Source organism: Aquarana catesbeiana, linkage group LG08 (assembly GCF_042186555.1).
Source record: "Aquarana catesbeiana isolate 2022-GZ linkage group LG08, ASM4218655v1, whole genome shotgun sequence".
NCBI lineage: Eukaryota > Metazoa > Chordata > Amphibia > Anura > Ranidae > Aquarana > Aquarana catesbeiana.
In genome coordinates, this window is record NC_133331.1 from 93,303,209 (window position 1) to 93,329,428 (window position 26,220).

General features: G+C 41.1%; 1 protein-coding gene across 2 annotated transcripts in view; it reads left to right on the forward strand.

Annotated features, from left to right (window-relative positions):
• The first annotated feature begins 233 nt into the window (after positions 1-233).
• The window catches only part of SEMA4G (semaphorin 4G), a 309,056-nt gene continuing 283,069 nt past the window's right edge, over positions 234-26,220 (forward strand). For both annotated transcript variants that reach the window (XM_073596158.1, XM_073596157.1), the window contains exon 1: positions 234-446. The gene's annotated coding sequence lies outside the window, so the exon portion shown is untranslated. The remainder of the gene's footprint in view (positions 447-26,220) is intronic.

Consider the following 26,220-nt stretch of genomic DNA (forward strand, 5'->3'; position numbering starts at 1 on the left):
GTAGTAGCATGCAAAAAAAACCGGACGTTTATTCGTCCGATAATCGGATCGTGTGTATGGGGCTTTAGGGCAACGTGAGAAATCCCCATTCACAGTGAACAGCCGATTTTCCTTTAATAAATCATCCCTATTGCATAGGGAGCCGTTCCATGCTGAACACACAGGAGAGCCATGCACCTCCTTGGTCTACTTCCCATCTATGTGTTCCAGCAGTACGCGGACTCGGCCACTAGGCGGCGAGGCTCTACCTGTGTGCTGATGATGTGTGCTGGGCTCACTTCCTAGCAGCGCGTTGTCTTTGTGAGTCCGGAGGAACCTTCGTATATGTTGGAGCTGATCGGGCAGGAGACAGCAGGGAGCCCTCGTGGGGTGACAGATCGGGAGTAGTGCTGTGATTGTATAGTGGGGAGGTGATCGGTGAGGATCCAGCTGCCTGCACTGACCCGGTAAGGACAGGTGCTGATCTGCCCCTATATGGGGGAAGGGAGCTGTGCCCATTGATTCCAGCACACACACACACACACATATATATATATATATATATATATATATATATATATATATATATATATATATATATATATATATATATATATATATATATATATATATATATATATATATATACCTGGCTGCCTCTGTATACTGGCAGCTGTTATCCAGGATCATGTTGCTGGGTAGAGGGGGGGGGAGATCTGCAGTACAAGGGGGGTGCACTGAGCCAGGTCCCCCCAGAATCATTAGAAGAGGGGGGTGTACTCAGTATTGTGATCAGCTGTGCTTTGTATGATCTCTGAATACAGGTGACCCCCAACTCCCCCCCCCACCCCAATCTGTTTTACTTGCCCAGCATATAGATGGTAAAAGGCTTGTGTTGATTTATAAAGCAACATTATTATTATAATGTATCCCCTGTACCATGCATCGTACAACTCAGTTGAAGTGAACCCCAGCGATGATCTGCGAATGACGCACGCTGCAACCTTTAATTAACCCCTGACTCTCCAGGAAAATAGTATTCCCCCCCCCCCCTCCTTCCCAACGGTGACCTCGTCATTTCATTGCGCAGCATACAGATGTCAACCTTTCCTTTCGTGGTAGCCCCAATTTTATCCCCATTATTTTTAGGACCCCCCCCCCCCAAAAAAAGAAAAGCCAGGTAAAGGTAATGAATGAGATCAGCGTCCTCTCTGTTAGTTCACAGACCCCCCAAAAACTCCATGTATTGCTTATTGGCTGCGAAGGGGTTAAGGTGGATGGCGGTGGGTTGTTGCGTTGACGGTAATGACTTTAATGAACAGATCTCTGCTAGGTGTTTCATACTTCTGTAGTAATTACGCTCCGTGTATTCGCACCTTTTCCTTTTTGTTTAATGTAAATAATTGTGTGATGTGACCTGTTACGTGGCCGTGTGATTGCTGGATTAGTATCCACCGGAGCTCCATTCTTCGCTTCTCAGCACCATCGTTCGTTTTTTTATACTACTTGTATGTATTTAGTTGATATTTTGTGATCTGTGTATTAAGAGCTGTGTAGGAGTAAATCTTTTTATAAGTGACTAGTGGACGTCACGCCAAGGTCGATTTATGAAAATGGAGCAAAAGCGGTCTTTGTTCTTGTAGCAGTCCATTAGGAGTCATCTTTTTATTTCCCGGAGAGGAGAAAAATATTAAAAATCTGCATGCAGCTCCTATTTTATACCAGTTTTATGTATCGGCCCCAGAATTCGGGGAAGCTGATGTTAACATGGTGCTAGCTGTGGTTTGGAGATGAGGGTCAGTGCTGAGAACTAATGCTGGCCATACACGATATGAAGAATCGTCCCGAACCCATTTTAGATAAAACGAACATTCGGCCCGTGAGCGCAAACAATTCATGTAATGACCGATAAATCGTTCAGTGGACATAATCGAATGCTTTTTTTTGTTAGTTTTTTTTACATATACCTAGTGCAGACAGTTCGGACAGAAAACACAACCTTTCAATTTATTGTTTGTTCGGCAGAAAATTTCCAAACTTGTCCTTTTGTTTTTTTTCAGCTCAAAAATGTCCTAACGATTATCGATTTTGTGCCCATTAACTGGCCGAAAAACTTACAAACTGTCGAAATGACCGAATTTCGGACGATTTTTCGTATAATGTATGACCAGCATAACTGTCTTTCTTTAGATCCAAATATTGACTCTTGTAGTGAGTATGCAATGGTATGGTGGACTAGTGTGTGTGTGTGTGTCTGTGTGTCTGTGTGTGTGTGTGTACAACAGAGGATCATGCACACCAACGTAACAGACACTGCGTTCAGATCCATAAGTTGTATTGTTTGTTTCAGGGATCTGAATGCAGCAGTGTTCTATGCAGGGGTCTCAAACTGGCCTCCAGCTCTTGTGAAACTACAAGTCCCATGAGGCATTGCAAGGCTGACAGTTACAAGCATGACTCCCACAGGCAGAGGCATGATGGGACTTGTAGTTTCACAGCAGCTGGAGGGCCGCCAGTTTGAGAGGCCCTTGCACACAGCTGCATTTACATCTGTAAAACTGCGATGCGTAAAGATCCGTAAAATCAAAATAGAAAAAATTTTGCTGGATCTTGTTGGCAGAAAGTTCCTGAGTAAAAAACATGAATGTGGTCTGAGAAATGAGATATAAACGTCTATACGTGTAAATGCGCATAAAAATTACAGAAGGCTTCCAGCTCCCAGAATGGAAAGAGGGATTTGAAATATGCATGTGTAAAATACTGACCAGTAAGGCCTCTTACACTTGGTACTGATGTTTGAGCATCTGCTTTTTGGACCTAATTGCAGGCGTTTGTTTTGCACGTATATGTGCATTCATACATTCGAACGGTCAATAAATTCCCAGGGAAAATTCGATAATAATTCTGCTCATATGCGCGTACCAGCGCAAAATACTACCTGGGGGGGCGCAGATTTTTATTTATTTATTTATTTATTATTATTATTATTATTATTATTATTATTACTGTTATTATTATTATTATTATTATTATTATTATTATTTATTTATTTATTTTTTACCCAAGGATATGCAGCGCTTGATTACACCGATGTGTGTACAGGTACATTGTAAACAATAGGCTGCATTTCAGATCAGAAAAAAAGACAGCTGTACTGAGCTTTTTCAAGCTGCAGTGTGCAAGATGTCTAACAGTTTTTTATTGTTTTTTTTTTTTTTTGGTTTTGTTTTTTTCAGGCTCAGTTCACATTGTTGCAAAGCAGGAAGCCCTGCAAATCCATTGCAGGTTCCCATATCGCACCCGACTCGAAGACAGTTCACACTGCCATATGCAAACCGCTGGAAGTGTCAATACAAAGTTAATGACACCCCCAGATGCATATTGCAGTGCGAACTGTCAATTCAGACATGAATCGGATCGCATGGGTGTGAACACCCATGCGATCTGATTCTGGTGCTAACCAAAAAAAGGGTCCTGCGCGACTTTGGTCCGAATGTGATGCAAATTCAGCCATACAATCTGTATGGCTGAATTTGCATCGCACACACATCGCATGTGATGTCGCACAGCGCACTAATGTGAACCCAGCCTCAATCTGATTGTGGCACTAGTTTACTACCATTATGTGTACAGGCCCATAGAAAACAATGGGCTGCATTAAGATCCATAAACAAATAAGAAATGCCTGAGCCCTGGTTCACACATATGCGATGCGGGAACCAGCGCGATTCCACTGCCGGTTCCTGCATCGCATCTCCCTTGTAGGCAGTTCACACAATTCCCCCATCAACACAGACACTAATCAGCAATTGTCTAGGGGGGAAGGGGAAGCTGTTCCTGCCGTATGACAAAAGTGATTATTGCTAGCGGCTGTAGCACCCACTAGTGATGATCGCAAGAGAATCCGGCAGGCTGGTTGTACCCTAGTTGATTGATCGATCAGCTTGGTACGTTCATCCAACTGAACCAGCCGAGATTCGAAACGTGTATGGCTGCTTGCCAGCCTAAGGCTTTTTGCCTTCTCTATATGTTAGGACGTGCATGTGGTGTGAACAATACCTATGATTAAAGTTCTTGTTGGAGTAGGGACACCCACCACCCACCCTCCTCTAAAAATGTCCCAATTATGTTTAAAAAAAATAAAATGTAAGCTAAATTCCAAAAATATGTACCTAAATCCACGTTCAGCTGACATGCTGGATTTACAACCTCTGTTCTTTTTCACTTTAGCGCTGCGCAAACTGTTGGCGCTATATAAACCCTGTATAATAATAATAACTTTAGGCTGGGTTCACAGTTATGCGAATTGGATGTGGATTTCCCCATATCCAGTTCACATGACAGAGTGTGATCGTCTCTCAATGGAGCTGGTTCACACATCTCCGGGGCGGCCATGGTCTGCACTGCAGAAGGGTCCTGTGTGTCTTTGGCTCTGTTTGAGGTCTGAATTCAGGCAAAAATTTGGACCTTATTCACCCCTGAAACGTTGAACAGGGACGCACCGAATACCCTGCTGTGAGCCGCTCCGCAAATGGTGTGAACCCAGCCCTAAAGTGACAGGGTCCTTTGGGTGTCCTATCCATGTCACTCCCTACTGAGGTGGGCACTTCCCTTTGTGTCCATCAGTCAGGACCATACCTGTGACTTCAGTGACGACATACTGAGGTGGAGGTGGATCACCAGCTTCACTAGTTGAAAAGACTCTGTAGAGGTGGGGATGGTGGTGGAATTTACTATTGCCCAGAGAAACAAAACAAGTACAAATAAATATGTAATTGTGTGACAGTCACATCAAAAATGCCTTGAAGATGAACATATCAAAGATAACACAAAAATAGGTCACGAAAACACAATTCACTTTCTCTTTAAATTGCTTAGCCAAGAACAGAAGGAATTATGTATGAAAATAAGAAGCAAGAATCTCTGGTTGGTATGGGTGACACTTTTCAGAAATCAGTCCCATAGTCAGCCTGACGATTGAAGAGAGTACTGGGGTCCATCAGAAAACAGAACCATTATTATACCCATCATGGTTGCTCACCCTGATTCAGTTGATGGCACTTGAGTTGTGAAAGTTTTTTTCCTTTTCTAGCCCAGGTTCACACTGAACTTCGGGAATGAAGCTGTGCGAGTTCAGCTGAACTCGCACGATTTCACTCCCGCATGTCAGTCCAGATTTCGGCCACGATTTCAGAGACATCTGTGCAGGTCTCTGAACAGATGTCAAAGTAAATCGCAGCCTGAAATTGCAAAAAGTAGTACAGAAACTACTCTTTGAAATCAGTGCAGCGCCGCAAATGCGGCGTCGCACCGATTAAGATGGTGCCATTGACGGCAATTGCCGCCGATTTGACATGTCAAATCGCATGTCAAAACGCTCCAGTGTGAACCTGGGTCTATAGAGAAAAGAGTGACCGCAAAACCTTTTCTCACAAACTGTATAATTTATTTGAATGTAATAATGAGCACTTCTGATAATTGGAAGAGTGAATTGTGGCCCTTTAGCAGAGCCCTGTATGGTTGATATTCTCGGTTGGACAGAGTTTTGGTTGCCCTGAGGTATCATAGTGGAAGATGAGGTATTACAGGATGCCTAAACTTAGTTAGGGCTAGATAACTGCTTGTGACATTTGTACATGCTCGTCTTATTTAGGTACATCACATTGACAACTCTTGCGTCACTCTATTTGTCCATCAGGCATGCAATTTCATGTGACAAACTTAATTGTTTAAGTTATTACTTTCAGGATTGCTTCAGTAGTGATGTAAGTTCATACTATGACACAGTGCTTATCAGTGTGATGCAACAAATGGTCACTCAGTGCTGTATCAGTTGTGAATAATTGGTTGAATCATTCATTGGTGTCTTTTTATTCAAAAGCGAGATCTCCCAATCCAACTTCCTAAATCTGACCACCTGACACAGATATTTCAAGGAAGCATTTCTCCCTGGATTCTTTATTATTTTTTTACATTATGGAACATGCAGCTAGCTAGAACAACCTACTCTCTTGGTAAATCTTTCCACCAAAGTTCCTGGAAGATATAATGGGGGAGATTTACTAAAACGGGTGCCCACAGAATCTGGTGCAGCTGTGCATGGTAATCGGCTTCTAACTTCAGCTTGTTCAGTTAAGCTTTGACAGTTAAACCTGGTGGACCAGTTTTAGTAAATATTTTCCAAAAAGTCATTGGGATAGTCAACCAGATGTGTTTAGTTTGGATTGTCATATTGTGTTTACAGGGGTAAACAAGTAACAGAAGCATCTAGCAATACCTAGGACCTTTCGAGAAGTAGACAAACCCTTGGTAAATCTGGACTATGCGCATGTAGGTCAAATTAACATACCTTGGGCTTGCCTGCTCTTGGTTTTACTGTGCATCTTCCACCTTCCTGATAGTCACCCTGGAGAAAAAAAAACAAAAACTTGAACTTCAGGTTCATCTTCTCCCCCACCCTACAAACCAGTGACCGGTGTATCATCAAAGACTGAAGTGTGTGTATATACCATATCATTTGAGGATGGGCTTGGGGAAGGGGGATATGGTAAGATAGGTGTCTACTGTACAGTGTTACTTTGCCTTATGTATTCATAAAATAGATTTACATTCACTGCTGTGGGTGCAGACATATAAGTCCTAAATCTTGTAAATCTGTTGAAATTAAACAGAAAATCTACTGTATAATTTTTGGAAGGAAGAAAAGTTTAGTGCTTTTTAAATCTGGAGGTTATGGATAGCACCTCTAAGATAATGCTGGCAGCTTCTAATGACATGGACAGGCCCACCAGCAGATATACTAGCCATCTACAGTCCAGGTGATTGGAAGGACAATTTTTGCTGCCACTAAATATGAACCCATCCTGATGTAGGAGTAAAGGCGAAGGATTAATACCCTATTTTACCCATAGCTTAGGGCTCCAGGTTTTGTGCTTCTTACACAAGGTTATGCCTCTTTGTGTGTTGACCTTGACTACAAATACGTTTCCACTGGCAGCCCTGCCATCTATCTTTGGAAAGATTGTGAAGTGAAAAAGAAAGCATTCCTGATTATTCGGGGTCATTGACTCTAGTTTGATCTAGGGAGGAGTTAGCACCTCTGTCAGGTTTCTTGCTGAGTGTCCCTGTGGAGATTCATTCTCACTTTCTGTTCTGATGATTGTTGCCCTCATGAAACCTCTTCCACTTCTTTCAGTAAGAGCTGTCAAAGTTGGAATTTTTTGGGGAGATTTCTTTATCACTTCCTATTGAGTCTTTGAGCTAGAATTAGTGACAGTATTTTCCAGTGGGGACTCAGACGGCGATAAGAATTGGAGAGATGTACTAATGCTTTCCCACAATTTGTAGAACTAAAAACGGTTGGAGCTTCACTGGAGGCAAACCATAATGTTAATCCTCCAACTAGCTCCATACAGTATTTGTTGTACCGTTCGTTTGGAATGGCATCCCAATGCACATCCCCAGTGCATGATGACAGATCTGCATTTTAGCACGCCACAACCATCTGAATCTTCTGTGTCTTGTGTTATACTCTGGGTAAAAAAAAAGGTGCATTTGTAGCCAATTTTAATCTAACCCTGTAGGCTGGCCATACATACAGTAATACAATTTGCTTATTAAATTTTCTTTTACATTTATCTTCAGCTATGTAGTGCAAGGGCCTGCTTGATTGCATACAAATTGAAAGTGTTTAGGTTTGACCTCATATTATATGGTTTTGGTAAATCCAAGGAAAAGTTGTACAAGAAAAGTGTACTATGTATGGCCACTCTAAAGCCTCGTACACACGATCGGATTTTCTGCAGGGAATTGTGTGATGACAGACTGTTGGCCTAAAATCCGACCGTTAGTACGCTCCATCAGACAATTGTTGTCCAACTCTTGGCTAACAAATGTTGGATGGCAGGCTAGTAAATTTTCGGCGGACAACGGTCTGTTGTCAGATTTTCGTATCGTGTGTACACAAGTCTGTCACACAAAAGTCCAAAGTGCAAACAGGCATGCTCAGAATCAATGCTCACCAAACACAACATTAGCAGAAGGTGCCCAAAGGGTGGCACTCAAGAGCTGAAATTTCACGTAGTACGTCACTACGTTCATGTTTGTTGGCCGACAATTGTGTGCTGTTAGTATGCAAGACAAGTTCCTGGCACATGCCCTTCAGACAAAAGTCTGATGCACTGTTGGCCAACAATCCGATCGTGTGTACGAGGCTTTAGTTAACAATATCACTTAATTCTTAACCTCAGCCTAACCCTAATTTAAAAATAAATCCTAAAAGGTAAAGATAACATGTCTCCTCCATTTGCTTACCATCTCACTCCCACGGAGCATAGTAGTTACCCTCCTAATTACCTCTCCAATCCATGGGCATACCTAGTTTCTCTAGGGGCTTGTTACAGTAAAAATCATGACTTTTACGCTGTTTACTATAAGGCTGCTTTCGTGCCACTCAGGTGTGAATTCCACCTAAATGCAAGGAAAGAAAAAAACATTTTCAATCAGAAATCCCATTCTTTGCTATGTGTGCTGTGTGACATTGAAGTGCTGCAATGTAATGTTTTCAAAGAGACATATATGAGGCTTTAAATGTTAGGACATTGACGGATGTCTGCTGTGCTCTGGTTGGGGACATATTTTAGTTTGTAAACCTAGGTGACCTTCAGTTTGAGTGAGATTATTTTAGTTTGCAAACTGAGTTGTCAGGTTTGCTTTAAAATTTTGCTTAAAGTGGAGCTTCAGCCCCCCCACCAAAAAATTTAAAGTCAGCAGCTACAAATACTGTAGCTGCTGATTTTTATTAGGGCACTTACCTGTCCAGGGATCCCGTAGTGTCCTCACTCAAGCCGATTCTTGAATCGACTCTCGGGTGCTGGCGCCTCCGTCTTGGGTAAAGAAAACTTGCAGTGAAGCCTCGCGGCTTCACAGCCGGTTTCCTACTGCGCATGCGTGCATCAATGGGCCGGGTGCAGCGAGGGCCAAACTTGCAGGTGAGTTTGTTGTGGCGAACCCCTGTCAAAACCCCTTTTGGGTGGAGCTCCGTTTTAAACTCCTTACCTTTGTCCCAAACTTTAACCCAGACCTTCAATCCTAATCACCTCTAAAAGATTCTACCTTCTGAATACCCTAAATTGCACTGAAGAAGGCCTTTAAATTTACTAGCTTAAATTTTTCCTCAATTGAACACATTGAGGGTTATTTACTAAAGGCAAATCCACTTTGCACTACAAGTGCAAAGTGCACTTGAAATTGCACTGAAAGTGCACTTGGAAGTGCAGTCGCTGTAAATCTGAGGGGTAGATCTGAAATGAGGGGAAGCTCTGCTTATTTTATTATCCAATCATGTGCAAGCTAAAATGCTGTTTTTCATTTTCCTTGCATGTCCCCCTCGGATCTACAGCGACTGCACTTCCAAGTGCACTTTGCACTTGTTGTTTGCACTTGTAGTGCAAAGTGGATTTGCCTTTAGTAAATAACCCCCAGTGATACTAAGAAAGGATAAAACATCCATGATGTCTGGACAGCTTTTTTTTAATTGATAATTTTCTGTTGACGTTGCAGCTTTATAAATTAAGCAGACAGTTTGTTGGATATATTTTTTGCGCAGTAAGCAGATAAACTGGAATGACTCGGCACTGGGTCATCAAATTAGTGATTGTAGATCCCTTTTATTAACAGTTTACTTTGCATACAACTGAATCAGAAGGCCTTGGTTGTGTTTTGCCCCTGGCTGTGAAATGGGTTGTGCAGAACGCCCTTGCACTGTAAAATTTTATGAGCTCAGCAAGTCACTTATTCCACACCTCAAACCGACCTAGCTTTTGTAAACAGAAGCTTTTTTTAATTCATTTGTTTTATTCTCTGTAGTTGGGGGGGGACAGTACTTGGAACCATATTGTTTTCTCATTTTCCTAGCAGTGAAATGCTTTGCTTGGATGTACAATGTAGCTAGGCAATAAATATAAAAATCTGTTTCACTTTCAACATAGTTCTTGTTGCATAAGGGATAATTTGTTTCACAGTAGACCACTAAGAAAGTCAAGAGTATTTAAAGTGTCTAGAAAACGTAACAAAAACATATGCAGTATATCTAAATATGCACATTTTCCATATGTATATTTTTCCTTAAAGTGTTACTAAACCCAGGACTCTGCATTCACTATATCTGGTCTCCCACAGTACACAAAACATGGGCATGCAATAGTTTTAGTAAATTCAAACTTTTCTCATCAGCAGTTAGAGCAGTCTTGTGACTTCTATCAGTGCCTGGTTAAAGTGTGTAGGCAGAGTTTTCATTCTCCCATGATTGTCCTATGAGGATGCAGGACCTTGACCCTCTGGACAGTGCTGATTGTCCCTGTGCTGAACACATGCACTCCCAAAAAAAAACTTTCTAGCAATACACACCAAACTGAGCATGTGCAGCCTGTCCCCTAGCCTCTGTACTATCTGGAGATGGTTTGGGGGACTCTGGGGGGAAAAGGGGAAAATCAGAGGAGACCGGATCAAACAGCCTTTTTACACAATGGACCTTTGGGTTCCACAGTGGATATAAAAAGCATGCTTTATGGCATATACAGAGTGATTTTACTGTTGTGGGTTTAGTAACACTTTAATGCTGAAAAACTGTTACCTGTTGATCCCTTTGGAAATGTAGTAAGCTCTTACTGTCTGATCTGACAACTCTGCCTTTGCTGCACTAAAATCCTAGTTGGTGTTGTCATCCCTGCTTATTGTGCCCACCCTTACCCCCTTGTCTCTCTTCCCATGCATTCCTTGTTTTCTTTCTCGGTAAGGTAAAACTACTCTTCTGTGGTCACGTCTACTTCATTGGGAGCTGCTGATCATTCCTGCAGCTGTCCCTGTAAAGCGTTACAAACCTTTTGATGTCATATGGGGGTAAAAAAGCAGTTTCGCTACAAGAACAAATTTAGAAGTAAAAATGAATGCTGACACATACTGTAAAGAGACGGGGAGGTTTGGGGGCGAGGGTCATTTATTTCTCCAAGCAGCTATAGAAAAGTTAGTGTACTGCAGATGACTGTTTACTGTGTAATATATATACAGTATTACTGGCTTCACCTTCCTTGCTAATGCTTTAATTATATAGAGTGCAGGATTTATTGGGTGCTGGTCATTTGGTTGATGCATTATAAAGCAACTCAGCAGTGAGTTCCCTTATAATCTGTAACTGGTCGGTACAAAGACTTGTGGCATGCAGAATAGCCAGAAAAACCAGCCCATTTGCCTTCTCTTTAAGTTTATATTGAGGTTTACGTGGTGAAGTAAAATTTGTGAGTTACTGTTTAAAGGAACTGCTAACTATTGCTTCTGCAAGTGCTAGATGTAGTCACAGATACAGTTACATCCATTATTTTGCTTTAATACCTTTCTGGATTTCAGGCTTGAAGAGGAATACAGATAATGAGTTCTGAATTTCATTTGCAACATTCAGGAAGAGGTATACAGATAAGGAATTGTAATGGCAAAAAAAAACTGATAGAGGCTTTAGCACTTCTTTATACAAAATAAAATATTGGTTGGATTAGGCTTTATTAAGTCAGTGCCATTGTACATGTGATATAGTGATATGATTTTGATGGTATATCTTCTCTCTGCTAGGTTCAGAGTAAAAATTGTAGGTAGCAAAGGAGGGCCCAAATATTTCCCTTGTCCTCTTCTGGGCACCTCTGGGAGTTGGCATTATGTGCAATCCTCCATAATCTTCAGGCTCTCCTCTCAGCACTTCATTTTCCAAGGTCATGGAACTTCACAGCTATGTGTTTAGCTACAGGTCCCCTGATGACGTCACCTTATGACGAAATGCGTAGGAGCGTGGCGTCAGCATGCACAATCTGGTTTCTGTTCCGATGCTGGCTGATGTTTGATGCTTTTTGCTTTTATTCTGACGATCTATGTAAGTGCAATACTTTACTCACTTTAAACCTGCCTAAAGGAGCCTCACGATTGTACATATGCTCATGATGACTGCTCTTAAAGCAGAGTTCCACCCTTATAAAAGTCAGCAGCTACAAAAAGTATAGCTGCTGACTTTTAATAATCGGACACTCACCTGTCCCACGGTCCAGCGATGCGGGCGAACGAAGCTCCTCTCCTCGGCGCTGGCATTGTGACTGTGGGCGCTCAGCATGTGTGAGCCGCGCTGCGTACTATGATTGACTGGGCAATCTTCTGGGACCTGTGACATGTCCCAGAAGATTGCATGGAGGGGGGGAGAGGTGAACTTCCTTCCGGCTCCGCGGAGCCAGAGGAAGAAGTGGGAGCTGGATGCCCCTAAAAAGAGGGTATCCGCCTCCCCCCCCCCAGAAAAAAATTACATGCCAAATGTGGCATGTCAGGGGGTCACCTTCACTTAAAGCAGAAGTTCCATTTTTGGGTGGAACTCTGCTTTAATCAGAGGATCATAGCCTTTTGGCAAGCTGCTCTGGAGCTCTCTCACACACGGTGGATATTTACAGTGGACTTTTTTTCTGGGAGACACGTTCTGTTTCAACTCTATTTGGACATTCCCTATCTGTTTTTTTGCAGCATTACTTATTTATCAGATGAACTGCGAGCACTTTTTTATATGGACTAATATTTCATGTTTGCATATTATGTGAATATACTGTATATACATTTTTTTTATTTGGATTGGTGATTATTACAAGTTTTAATATTGGTGGATGTACCTTCACTGGATTTTAGTGCTGCCTTTATATTTTTGTTATATGTTTAGCTAGACGTAAAGAGGAAGATGACTTCTGACATTTGCCCTATGTCTGTGGCACTGGGCCACACACAGTAACACCATATTGCCCTTTCTCATTGAGAAGAGGGATAGATCAACCTGATTCAAGTGGAAAAAAATCTGTGCAATTGTGGATAAGGAAACACGTTTTATCGCCTCATTAGGGTAACTCTAAATCGGCCTGTTCTGTGCCCAAGCCTTGTATCAGGTCTGCATAGACTGTTGTGGCGGCGCTGTATGCGTTTGGTCCTGATCTTGTGTCTGATGTGATCTATTTATTCTCTAAGCTGTTCCTACTGTGCATTTGTAAAGAGCCATCAGCGCAGCCTGCTGGAAACAGGCAGGGAATGAATGACAGCTTACACATTTGTAGATGATACCACGCTGAGCAGAATCAGAATGTGTTTGGAATGGTTTTATTATCCTTACTGGATAAATTCTAGTAGAGAGAAGAGAAAGGGCCACATGCAGCAAGTATCATATATCACTAAGAACATGACTGTCCAATATGAAAACTAAAGACTAAAAGAGTGGACTTTAAAGGCACACAGGTAGGTCGTCTAAAAATGATTAGATTAGTTTATTGGGTACAAAATTACCGTATTTATCTGCACATAACACGCACAGGCTTATAACGCGCACCTTCATTTTAGGAGGGAAGTTTCAGGAAAAAAACTTAAATTTTAAATAAAGAACTTTGAAGCAAAATAAGGGTCAGTGCCCATCAATGTAGCCTGATCAATGCAGCCTGATCAATGCCATCTGCAGCCTCACAATTGCTCATCAATGCAGCCTGATCAATGCCCATCTGCAGCCTGATCAATGCCCATATCCGGCCTCACCATTGCCATGAATGCAGCCTGATCAGTGCCCATCTGCAGCCTGATCAATGCCCATCTGCAGCCTCATCAATGCCCATATCCAGCCTCACCATTGCCATGAATGCAGCCTGATCAATGCCCATCTGCAGCCTCTTCTCAGATTACTGCAGCCTCAGAGGGGACAGGGAGAGGGGCGGGACGAGCGCCGTCAGATTACATACAGCGAGAATCTCCTGTTTACTCGGCGGCCTCTTTAATACAGTATAAGTCCTGCCTCCTAGACCGGCTCTATGATAGACAGAACAGTGGTCCAATGCCGGCCCAGGAGACGGGACTTCCTATTACAGAGTCCGCTGAGGAGATTCTCGCTGTATGTAATCTGATGGTGCTCATCCCGCCCCCCCCCCCTTCCCTCCTAGGCAGCCCAAATTGCAGTATTGGCGTATAACACGCATGCACTATTTGCACCTGATTTTCAGGGTGAAAAAGTGCGTGTTATACGCCAATAAATACAGTAGTTAAGTGAAAAAGTTATTGCATATAAAAGTTCATGAAACTGATATTGTATACCCCACATATAAACGCTGACACCACTTAATACAATAGAGAAATACAATAATACATCTAAAAGAGCGGAAATTCGAATTCCCCTGGTATTGTCCAAATAAGGATGTAAGTAAGAAGGGCTGTGGGCCAGGATGTGGATCCGGGCACAAGTATTCTTTTAATCGTGCGACATGTTGCGCGTAGAGGTATGCTTCTTCAGGGGCATAGAAAATTCTTTTATAGTCCTTTGGAATGAAGCCCTCCACCTCTATAGAGTGACCGGGTTTGAGGCTGAAGTTATACAAGAAAAAAAGTATTCCACGGGAATTCGAATTTCTGCTATTTTGGATGTATTATTGTATTTCTCTATTGTATTAAGTGGTGTCAGAGTTTATGTGTGGGGTATACAATATCAGTTTCATTAACTTTTATATGCATTTATATGTAATAACTTTTTCACATAACTCATTCTGTACCCAATAAACTAATCTAATCATTTTTAGATGGCCTACTTGTGTGCCTTTAAAGTCCACTCTTTTAGTCTTTAGTTTTCATATGTCCATTAATGGGACGTCGGCACACTGCTACTTGTGTACCCACAGTGTCACCCTGTGAAAGTACACTCAAAATCTGGAATTTTTCTCAATGATTGTCAAATAAATAATGCAACACCATTGAGGACATGAACTTTCATTAATCAATAATTATAAAAATTGTTTTGTTTTTTTGTTTTTTGTTTAACTTTGAACTGGCTGCTTGGCAGTTTGTCTATAAATGTTGAGTGGAGTGTGTGTGTGTGTGTGTGTGTGTGTGTGTGTGTGTGTGTATAGATGCACACAGCCCACCTCTGGATCAAACCTGCAGGTGTGCCACCATAGCAAGATAGCAAGCAGCTTCTTTTGGTGGAAAACCAAGAAGAGAAGGAGCCAAAAGTGCTGGTGGAGGACTCCAGAAGGAAAGGTTCTGAGCTGCTCTGTACAGAGAAAGAATAATATGTTTGTCATTTTAATTAATTAAAAAAAAAAACAACTCTTACAAAGGCTTTAAGCAGATCCTTTAAAAATAATGGTAAATGCATGTATTATGCATTTGTGAATGTAATGCACAATTGAAGAAACCCTCTTGTGAATGATTGTAACTGATATTGCCCAAAAGAATAATCAAAGTGAATTAAGTGCACAAAAACCTACATTAATGCAGGTAAAAAGAAGCAAAAAAAAACAAGGAAAAAACTGCCCTATACCATGAAAATATATGAGTGCATAGAAGTCAATTAATGCATATCAAAGTGAATAAAAACAGAAAATATTGTGAGAAAATATCATGATATATGAATACATGAGATCATGGGTGCACAAAATGAATAATGTATGGCAAAGTTCATAAAGATGAGCGTTAAAAAATTCTTCTATGGAAGTGAGCAAAGTCCCCTGATACTTCTCAATGAAAGTCAGTGTGAAAAGGTAGGAAATAAAACACTGCTCACAGTGATCCTCCACCACATAAAATCCATGCTTACCAGAATGCAAGCAAAACAAGCTTGTATGTGGACACAATTCCGGGTGTCCAGCTAGCAATGAAGCTTCTCTGTGTGCAGCGTGACTGCGGACGTGTAAATGGATGGTGCACCAACCCGAACTCGACGTAGAGGTCCAAACCTTGGTCACCAGATTTCAGCTCTTTCAGTAACAAAACCCTCATTGCACAGGAGGAGTCCATACATGACCCGGCCTCTGTAGGTCTATGGGGAAGGAGGGGGAGGGTGACCTCTATTAGTAGTACAGTCCGTGTCCTGTCCGGTTAGAAGGTCGGTTCTGTGACGGTTTGGACCTCTACGTCGAGTTCGGGTTGGTGCACCATCCATTTACAAGTCCGCAGTCACGCTGCACACAGAGAAGCTTCATTGCTAGCTGGACACCCGGAATTGGGTCCACATACAAGCTTGTTTTGCTTGCATTCTGGTAAGCATGGATTTTATGTGGTGGAGGATCACTGTGAGCAGTGTTTTATTTCCTACCTTTTCACACTGACTTTCATTGAGAAGTATCAGGGGACCTTTCTCACTTCCATAGAAGAATTTTTGAACTCTCATCTTTATGAACTTTGCCATACATTATTCATTTTGTGCACCCATGATCTCATGTATTCATATATCATGATATTTTCTCACAATATTTTCTGTTTTTATTCACTTTGATATGCATTAATTGACTTCTATGCACTCATATATTTTCATGGTATAGCGCAGTTTTTATCCTTGTTTTTTTCATACTGTTGTGTATATCTCACAGTTGAACTGCTGCTTCTTAAGGGTTTTTTCTGCGTTAAGCGCGGTGATTTTCTGTTTTATAAAAAAAAGCAAAAGATGGTTAAAACAGCTGTTACTGCCTTTTTGGGATTGTGAAGGGGCTCTTTGTGCCCATGATGGGAGTTGTTCTTGCGCACTGCTGATGACACACCTTTGGGTATTTTTAAATTTAGCAGGTTGGAATGAGAAGTGGGTCTGATCTGCATCTGACGCCTATGAACTTTTCTGTATTTTTGTACGAATGAATACAATTCTGATGTGTCAAAATATAGAGCAACAGAATTTAAAAAAAAATCCATATCTCTTTTTAATTAAAAGCAGTCTTTTGAGCCCCAGGCTTGATTTTGTGAATGGCCAGGAGGAGAGGGATCAGAATGCTGAGGTCAGTGAAACCTGCAGTGTGTGCTTCCGAGCTGGCATGGAAGTACAGCAGGAGCTGTGCTTCCCCCTCTGCATGTAAAAAACTGATTTGACAGCTGTAGAATAAAGGCAGCATGATGGGGGGTTTCTTTTCTGCCAACGGAATGTATAACCAATGTAATACTGGTGAAATCTTTGTGTCCAGAGTTGGGCTTTAACAGCTGATCTTTGTGTAATTATGTATTGGATTCGGCCACTCGTATAGGCTGAAAGTTTTGCAAGTTATTTGATGTACTAATTAAATGGAAATCTCCTTTGCTGGGTCTCGCAGGACTTGCTTGAATTGGATGTGAAAGTCTTGGCCAGGATCCTGGAATCTTATGCAGTTATTATATTGCCTACATTCAGCAATGCCCAGTTACAAAACCGCTCAGTGAAGCCTTTTGTGCAGTTGAGTTTTATATTTGGTGAATGTTTATACAACTTGTTCTTTATGTTATTAAAATGCTTTTCAATTATTTAATTGTTTAACATTTTGTACTAACTTTGATGACGCTTTGCAGGACTCCCATTTATGTCTATTTTTCATTATTGTCCAGTTTTCTGGTCCATGGATTAGTGGAGTAAAACAAAATAAACAGCGCAGCCCCATAGTGTAGCATAAAATAAATGACAATTTATTGAAAAATAGAAATGCACTCATAAAAGTACGCATGTGTAGGGCATTGCAGCCAAAAATATTTGAAGGGCAGCCAGAGAAACACCAGCCTTGGCCACCAGCTGGAGATGAAGCTTGCTGAAGATGGAGAAAGCTGCTGTCAGGGCAACTGTAATCGGTGTTCAACCCAGGAATGGAATCTCTGTTACTGAAGATACATGTATTGTAGACACGGAACGCATTTCTAAGCCGATTGGCTTCGTCATCAGCCTGTCTATGCTGGGCTATCCTCTACATGTCTACAATGCATGTGTTTACAGTGACGGGGATTCCAGTCCCGGGTTGAACACCAATTGCAGTTGCCGTATCGGTGGATTTCTCCATCTCCAGCACGCTTCATCCCCAGCCTGTGGCCAAGGCTGGTGTTTCTCTGGCTGCCCAAAGTTACCTTTATGTCATGCTCAACACATGCGTACCTTTGTGAGTGCACTTCTATTTTTCAATAAAATTGTCATTTATTTTATTTTTTTATGCTACACTATGGGGATTGCACTGTTTCTTTTGTTTTTTCCAGTGGTTGGAAAGTGAGCACCCTCTCTGGTCTTCTAGCTGCAGCTCCTAGTTTTAGCTATACTTAGCAATCTGGGCTATCCAACACAAACCTTTCAATACTGTTGATACATATTATTGGTATTGTCATTTACTAATCATTTTCCACAATTTTCATCCCTTATTTGGTATTTTCAATTTTCCACCCATTTTGTATGATCCATCCATTATGTAGATTCATTGCAATTACCATCCACGTTATGCCTGGTTTATCAGACCACTGCTGAGCTCTGTAGTTTGTATGGGCTTGACAAGCTCATTCATTCACATATTTTACTCTTAGATTGTAAGCTCTAAGGAGCAGGGCCCTCTGATTCCTACTGTATTAAAGTGTATTGTATTTGTACTATCTACCCTCAAGTTGTAAAGCGCTACGTAAACTGTTGGCGCTATATAAATCCTGTATAATAATAATAATATTTATTTCATGGGTTAGTGGAGCATAGCCAAGGCTTAGTGGTTGTCCCCTGTATGGTGATCTGTTTAGTTTGAACCTTTTTCCCTGCACATGTAAAAGGGTCACTTTGCTTCTTCCTGCCTAGACCCTTGCACAGATCCATTTAGTCACTTGAACTGTTATTTATTACAAGTATTTTTATAGCTGCAATAATTGACGCAGCTATATAAATACCTCTGTATTGTACATTCACATCAGTCCCTGCCCTCAGGGAGCTTACAATTCAGAGTCACATTTTATTTATATATATATATATATATATATATATATATATATATATATATATATATATATATATATATATATATATATATATATATATATATATTTATATATATATATTTATATATATATATATATATATATATATATATATATATATATATGTATGTGTGTGTGTGTGTGTATGTATATATGTATATGTATGTGTGTATGTACATACTAGGGCCAACTTAGGAGCCTTAACCTCCCAGCATGTCTTTGGACTGTGGGAGGAAACCTGCGTACCTGGAGGAAACCCAAGCAGGCACAAGAGACCATGCAAACTCCATGCAGGTGGTGCTGTGGTTGGGATGTTCTGCTCTCTAGGCCCTAGGTAACCCGCAGACTGACCTGTTGGAGCCATGTACTTCTTTCCCATGTGACTGTGTTGGGCCAATCAGTAGGCGCCTAGTGTTGTCACATGCCTAAAAATGTTCAAAAATTACAGGTGTTTCACTTTGCTTCCGGGGGATGAACAGTTTGGGAACAAAAAAAGGTTACTTTATCTGGTAGGGGATTAGCGGGCGACAGTTCTCTTTTGCTGTTGGCACAAAAACCCCCAGTGTTAGCTGGTGTCAGACACTAGGGGGAGCAGTGGTGGCATTCCCTCTGTCATGTGACAGTGCACCTAAAGCCTCGTACACACAATGACAATATCAGAGAAATGAACCTCTGTGTTTTTTTTTTTGTTTTTGTTTTTTGCATGCTAGTCTCATATCAAAAACCAATAGGTTACTAAAGTTATGAAAATTCTCATAGAACAGAAGACAACTTTGGAAGTGATGTAATGTGTTGTATTGTAATGTATTCTTTCATTTCCGAACATGTGTGGTCTTGCGATTTTTATTTATTTTTTTCGTTTGAATACTGTACAGATTAACTTAAAGGGGTTGTAAAGGTAATTTTTTTTTTTTTTTTAAATAACAAACATGTTATACTTACCGTCACTGTGCAGCTCGTTCTGCACAGAGTGGCCCCGAACCTGCTCTTCTGGGGTCCCTCGGCGGCTGTCTCAGCTCCTCCCCGCAATAACTAACCACCTTAATGCGAGCTCTCTCGCATGGTGGTTAGTTATTGCGGGCGCGCTCCCGTGATACAGCCGGCGGCTATAGCCGCTCACTGTATCACTCGGCCCCGCCCCCGGCGCGCCGCGTCATTGGCTGTGATTGACAGCAGCGCGTGCCAATGGCTGCGCTGCTTTCAATCCATCCACTATAGCCAATCAGCGACCAGGCTGATCGGCTGAATGGAGGTCGGGAGCGAGCGGCCGAGTTTCGAGGTGTCAGGTAAGTAAAACGGGGGGGCTGGGGGCGGCGGTATTTTCAAAAGTCTTTTCACCTTAATGCATAGAATGCATTAAGGTGAAAAAATTTATACCTTTACAACCCCTTTAAAATCGTTCATTCTGGTAATGTGCGAGAATTTTTTTTTGCGTTTTTGTTCCTTCGGATAATTTCACATGAACTGTCGCGATTGGTTGTCGAAGGCTGTGTACTAACAATCAGATTATCGTACCATTGCTTATAAAGTGGTATATTTCATCGGATTTTCCCATCGTGTATACTAGGCATTCATATTGTTACTTGGGAGGAGGTCATATGCTGTCCCATACCCAGAATCACTAAGTATTGTTGACAGCTGTTACAGAGGAAAAAGATAGTGGGGGACCCCTGGAAAGATGAGTATCAGTGGGTTGGGTGGCATCTGTGCAAAATTACTGCCACATTGTCCCGAATTACCTGTATTTTACCTTACAGCACTTTTTAAGGAAGTTCTACATATTATGTAAAGTGGAGAAACTAGCATATGGTGTGCTGGACCAATACAGGTGGTAGGTGGCTTCGGATTAGCATAAAGGATAAGGTTAGAAGGTTAATCTTCTGTATTTTAATTTATACAATGCTGTGAAAAAGTATTTGCTCCTTTCTGATTTTTTATTTTTTTATTTTTGCATATTTGTCGCACTTAAATGACTCAGATCATCAAACAAATTTTATTATTACACAAAGATAACCCGAGTAAATACAAAATGCAGTTTTTACATGATGGCTTAATTTATTAAGGCAAAAAAGCTGTCCAAACCTGCTTGGCTTTATGTGAAAAAGTAATTGCCTCCTAAACCTAATAACTGGTTGTGCCACCCTTGGCAGCAACAACTTGTTTTAATTCAGCCACATTGGAGGGTTTTCCAGCATGAACGGCCTGTGTAAGGTCACGATATAGCATCCCAATTGGATTTAAGTCCGGGCTTTGACTAGGCCACTCCAAAACCTAAATTTTGCTTTGTTTCCACCATTTGGAGGTGGACTTACTGTTGTGTTTCGGATCATTGTCCTGCTGCATAACCCAAGTGCACTTGAGCTTCAGGTCACGAACTGATGGCTGGACATTCTTCTTTAGGATTTTCTGGTAGAGCTCAGAATTCATGGTTCCATCAATTATGGTAAGTTGTCCAGGTCCTGAAGCTGCTAAGCACCCCGAGACCATCACGCTACCACCACCATGTCTGACTGTTGGTATGATGCTCTTGTTATGAAATGCTGTATTAGTTTTATGCCAGATGTAATAGGACGCACACCTTCCAAAAAGTTACATTTTTGTCTCATCAGTCCACAGAATATTTACCTAAAAGTCTTGGGGATAATCAAGATGTTTTTTGGTAAATGTGTTCTTTTTGGTCAGCAGTGGCTTTGGCCTTGGAATTCTCCCATGGATGCCATTTTTGACCAGTCTCTTTCTTATTGTTGAATCATGAACACTGACCTTACCTGAGGCAAGTGAGGCTTGCAGTTCTTTTAGATGTTGTTCTGGGTTCTTTTATGACCTCCTGGATGAATCGTCATTATGCTCTGGAGTAATTTTTGTAGGCCGGCCACTCCTGGGAAGGTTCACCACTGTTCCACGTTATCTCCATTTGTGGATAATGGCTCTCACCGTGGTTCACTGGAGTTCCAAAGCCTTAGAAATGGCTTTAAAACCCTTCCTAGACCGATACATGTACATTACTTTGTAATCTGTTCTTGATTTTTTTTTAATTGTGGCATGATGTATGGCTTTTTGTGATCTGTTAGCGTGCTTCACTTTGTCAGACAGCTTCTATTTATGTGATTTCTTGATTCAACAGGTCTGGCAGTAATCAGGCCTGGGTGTGGCAAGTGAAATTTATCTCAGCTTTCCAAAAAATTGTGGTTAATCACAGTTCATTCATGATTCAGCATGGGAGGGGGCAATTACTTTTTCAAATAGGGCCAGGCAGGTTTGAACAGTTTTTTCCCTTAATAAATTTAAATCGTAATTTAAAAACTGCATCTTGGATTTACTCGGGTTATCTTTGTGTAATATTAAAATTTGTTTGATGATCTGAATCTTTTAAGTGTGAGAAATGTGCAAAAAAATAAAAAATCAGGAAGGGGGCAAATACTTTTTCACAGCACCGTAAATTGCACTTCTTTTTAAATTTACATAGTGCTTTAGCAAGCAGCATGCTTGAAGTGGTAAATTAATGGCCCTGGAATCTTAAAGTGTTACTAAACCCACAATAGTAAAATCAGTCTGTATATACAGTAAAGCATGCTTGTTATACTCACTGTGGAACCTAAGGGGTTAATCCTCCGCATTGTGTAAAAAGGCTGTTTGATCCCGTCTTCTCTGATCCTCCCATTCTTTTACTGGCCCCAATCCATTTGCTGGTAGTACATAGCGTTGGAGGCATGCTGCACATGCTCAGTTTGGTGTGTATTGCTAGAGTTTTTTCTTTTGATGGGTGCATGTGATCAGCACAGGGCCAATCAGCAATCTCCAGACAGAGACACCTCCTCCTACAAGCTTTAACCAGTGCTCGTCCAGACACTAATGGAAGTCACAAGACTACTATATACTGCTGATGAGAAAAGGTATTTATCAGTTTATATTTCATAAATAATTGCATTTCCATGTTCTGTGTACTGCAGGAGACCAGACATAGTGAATGCAGGGTGCTGGGTTTAGTAACACTTTAAATGAAATTTCTTGTTTGAAATTGGTTTTATCAAAACTATACCCATGGTGACCCACTAAGACAGAGTGTAGGCTGCTTCCAAACATCAAGGAGCTGTCACTGAAACCTCGGGATGTCTAGTCAAAGTTTGAGTCCAAAAAATCGAATTGCCACTTTGGGGTTTTAGGGTCCAAAGAGTAGGATTTTGTTCCAAAAGTAAAGAGTGCATAAGCCAATGTGTTCAAGGGGCCACACAGCTCCCCCTTTATCAAGGCTTTAGAAATGATCATGTAGCTGCTGAATGGGACCAAATTACATTTAGGCCCTATTCACATCTCAGCAACACTCCTGCATCACGTTTTTCGCATGTCTTTGTAGCAGCTCTATTCATTTGAATGGGCCTCCCTCCACTCCAAATATGCGCCAAAGAAGCTCATGTACCAAATTTTGGCACTGAGTGAAGCGCTTTTTGTGCAATAAGATGGGCGATTGCTACCTGCATTTGGGGTGCCATTAAGAAATGGGGGCAAGTGTTTTGTGCATTTTGGCTTTTTTTTTTTTTACGTATTTATGCAAATGCCAACAGAAACCCATGTTTCTGCTCCCATTTCCGCTATGCCCAGATGTGAACAGGGCCTAAATGTTGTATATTGGAGTTATTGTTCTCCTGATTATTTTATTTATATTGAGAGGGTATGCAGCAAATGCAGAAAACATGTTACCAATATCAGCATTCTCTTAATAGTCATTGAGTTCACAGCTGCCTCTGGATATGAGTAGTGTTTTAAGGCAGAGGCTGTCGGAACATTTTAAAGGCCCTTCCTTGAAAAGCAGCTTGTTCCTTTGAGTGAAGAATGTCGTCTATGATGAGGTTCACCAGGAAAGTGAAATAATACTTGTTGCGTTAAACCTGACCTTCTTTTAGACTGAACAACAGGGTGGAGCAGATCTGCCACTTCTGATTGGCTGACACTTTGTCCCATATTACCTAATATTTAACAATGCTGAACAAAGAGCAACTTTAGAAAACCAACACAGCCTTGAAATGGTCGATTTTATTTTTATTTTTTTCTTTGGGCATAGTCCTATTAACAGTTTGTGTGTTTTTTTTTTTTTTTTTTTTTTCGTTTTTTTTTTTATGTCAGGTGCTATAAAGATATGCACATCCTGTGTGCACCCAGTAAAGGTTACATGTTCAGGTGTACTCCTATGTGCTTAGATTACAGGCAAGTGTGCGTGTGTGTGTATATATATATATATATATATATATATATATATATATATATTCAATGAAAGTGGAAATACCTCTCATTGTACATAAATATCACCCCTGAAAATGGTGTGCTTTTTAAGATTTCATTGCTAAAGTTTATTTTACATGGAACAAAGTGAAATCCAGTAGCTTCAATGCTTTGGGTTGCAAATTGGGAGTTCAGACTACACTCTGACTTCCCTTGTTATGTGACTTGACGGTTTTGAAGCCAGAGAACAGCGAGCCAACTAGTCTCTTTTAAATCAGCGGTGGCAGTCTATATACTGTACTTCTTTCAGTGTAGGATGTTTTTTGTACAATGAAAAATCTATATTGCTTGGGTGAGGATCCAAAACAGCTTTATAATGCTTACTATTCACTGTAATAAAGGTTAATTATTTTACCAAAAAAGCCTAAAGCCTAGTACGCAGCGGGCTGAATGTGAAAAAAACTAAATTGCTCGGGAGGAGCTGCTGTACTAACTATGCACTGTCAGTACAGAAATCTCCCCCCCCGCCAGAACGGTGAGGGAAATTTGATATTAGGCCCTGCCAGAGGCTACTTGCATCTTCTGCGAAGGGCACGCCCTCCTTGTAGCTGTTATGCAGGGGTTTTCCAACAACAAAACCGTGGAATTTTGTCCGAAGGGTGTTGGCTCAAACTTGTCTTGCATACACACGGTCACACAAATGTTGGCCAACAATTTGGAACGTAGTGACGTACGTGACATACTAGACATGCTACGTGGTTTTTCAGGTCTTTAGCGCCACCCTTTGGGCTCCTTCTGATAATTTTGTGTTAGTAGAAGTTTGGTGAGTGTTGATTTGTGCTTTTGTGCTTTTTTTTTCCGCGTTTTTCATTTAGCGCTTTTCAGTTTGTTTCAGAACAGCCGTTCGTCAACCAGACATGTTGCGGAATCAGAGGAGATAACGTGTTATTTATTATTGGCCTTGGAGTTATAGCTTTGACATAATTTTTTGGGTTGAATAATGATTTGATTTGATATATTTTCTATATTTTTGGATACATAGAATGTTAAGTTCTATTGGCAGATAGAACGTCTAATTTTATTTGTTTTCTTTTTTTAATGCACAATAAAAAAAATTGTGGAGAATAATACTTGGCTATGTGTTTTACTTCAAATGACCGTTTGGAAGTAGGCAGTTACATTTAAGAAAGTACAATGTAAAATTGACAAGGGACACCAACATAGTTGTATCTTTGATCTTAAAAACTACGGGATAATGGTGTTGTGGTAACTTGCACAAATAAAATAAAAAAAAAAAACCATAATAATATTATTCTTGTTATCACTAGAAAAAAAAAAGCCTGTGAAAATTTGTTTGCAATAACTCCATCAGTATCACCAGCAAAGCAGCTTCATTATTATCCCATTAAAGAAGAAGAGAATTGTGCGCTGCATTTGGAGATTTCATAATTTGCCACATCACAAATGTTAATTCTCCATTATGAACGCTAGTTTACAAGACCGACCTCTTCTGCTTCTGAGCATGCGTGTTTGTACTTTGGACTTTAGTCCGATGGACTTGTGTACCCACGATCGGAAAGTCCGACAACACACATTTGTTGGCGGAAAATTGGAGAACATGCTAGTCAACATTTGTTGGCGGAAAGCCCGACAACAATTGTCCGATGGAGCATACACACGGTCGGACTTACCGCCAGCAACCTCACATCCAACATTTCCCATCGGAAAGTCCGATCGTGTGTATGGGGCTTTACTCTTGTCTGCCTGGGCTAGGAGGATGGGAACTGAACCCACTGGACCTGAACTGACCCACCGGAGCTCTCCTTCCCCCTCAGGGTTATGGTGGGGAACCCTGGGGCACCCTGCCCTTCCCCCTGAAATGAGAAGAGCAGGAGCACAGCTGCTAGATGTTGCTTCTTCTCCTTCCTCACCAGTCTGACCCTCCTCCCTCCCTGGTCCTGCTTAAACTCCCAACCTTCTCCAAGATGGAGAAGGCATCTTAAAGGGGACCTTAAGCAACAATGAGTTAGTTAGGCCATTTAGATCACTCCACTTACTGTATCTAAAGCTAAAAACAAAAATACTAAAAGACTAAACTTGCATGCGCACTTGGTGTTCTGCAAATGTGCAAAAATACTTGACGTGATTGTGTTGCCATTCATTGTTAATAATGCAGCACCTTAAATGCAGTCAAATGTTCAAATCTTGATGTTAAAATAGGTGCATAAGCTACTTTGCCATGTGTTACAACAG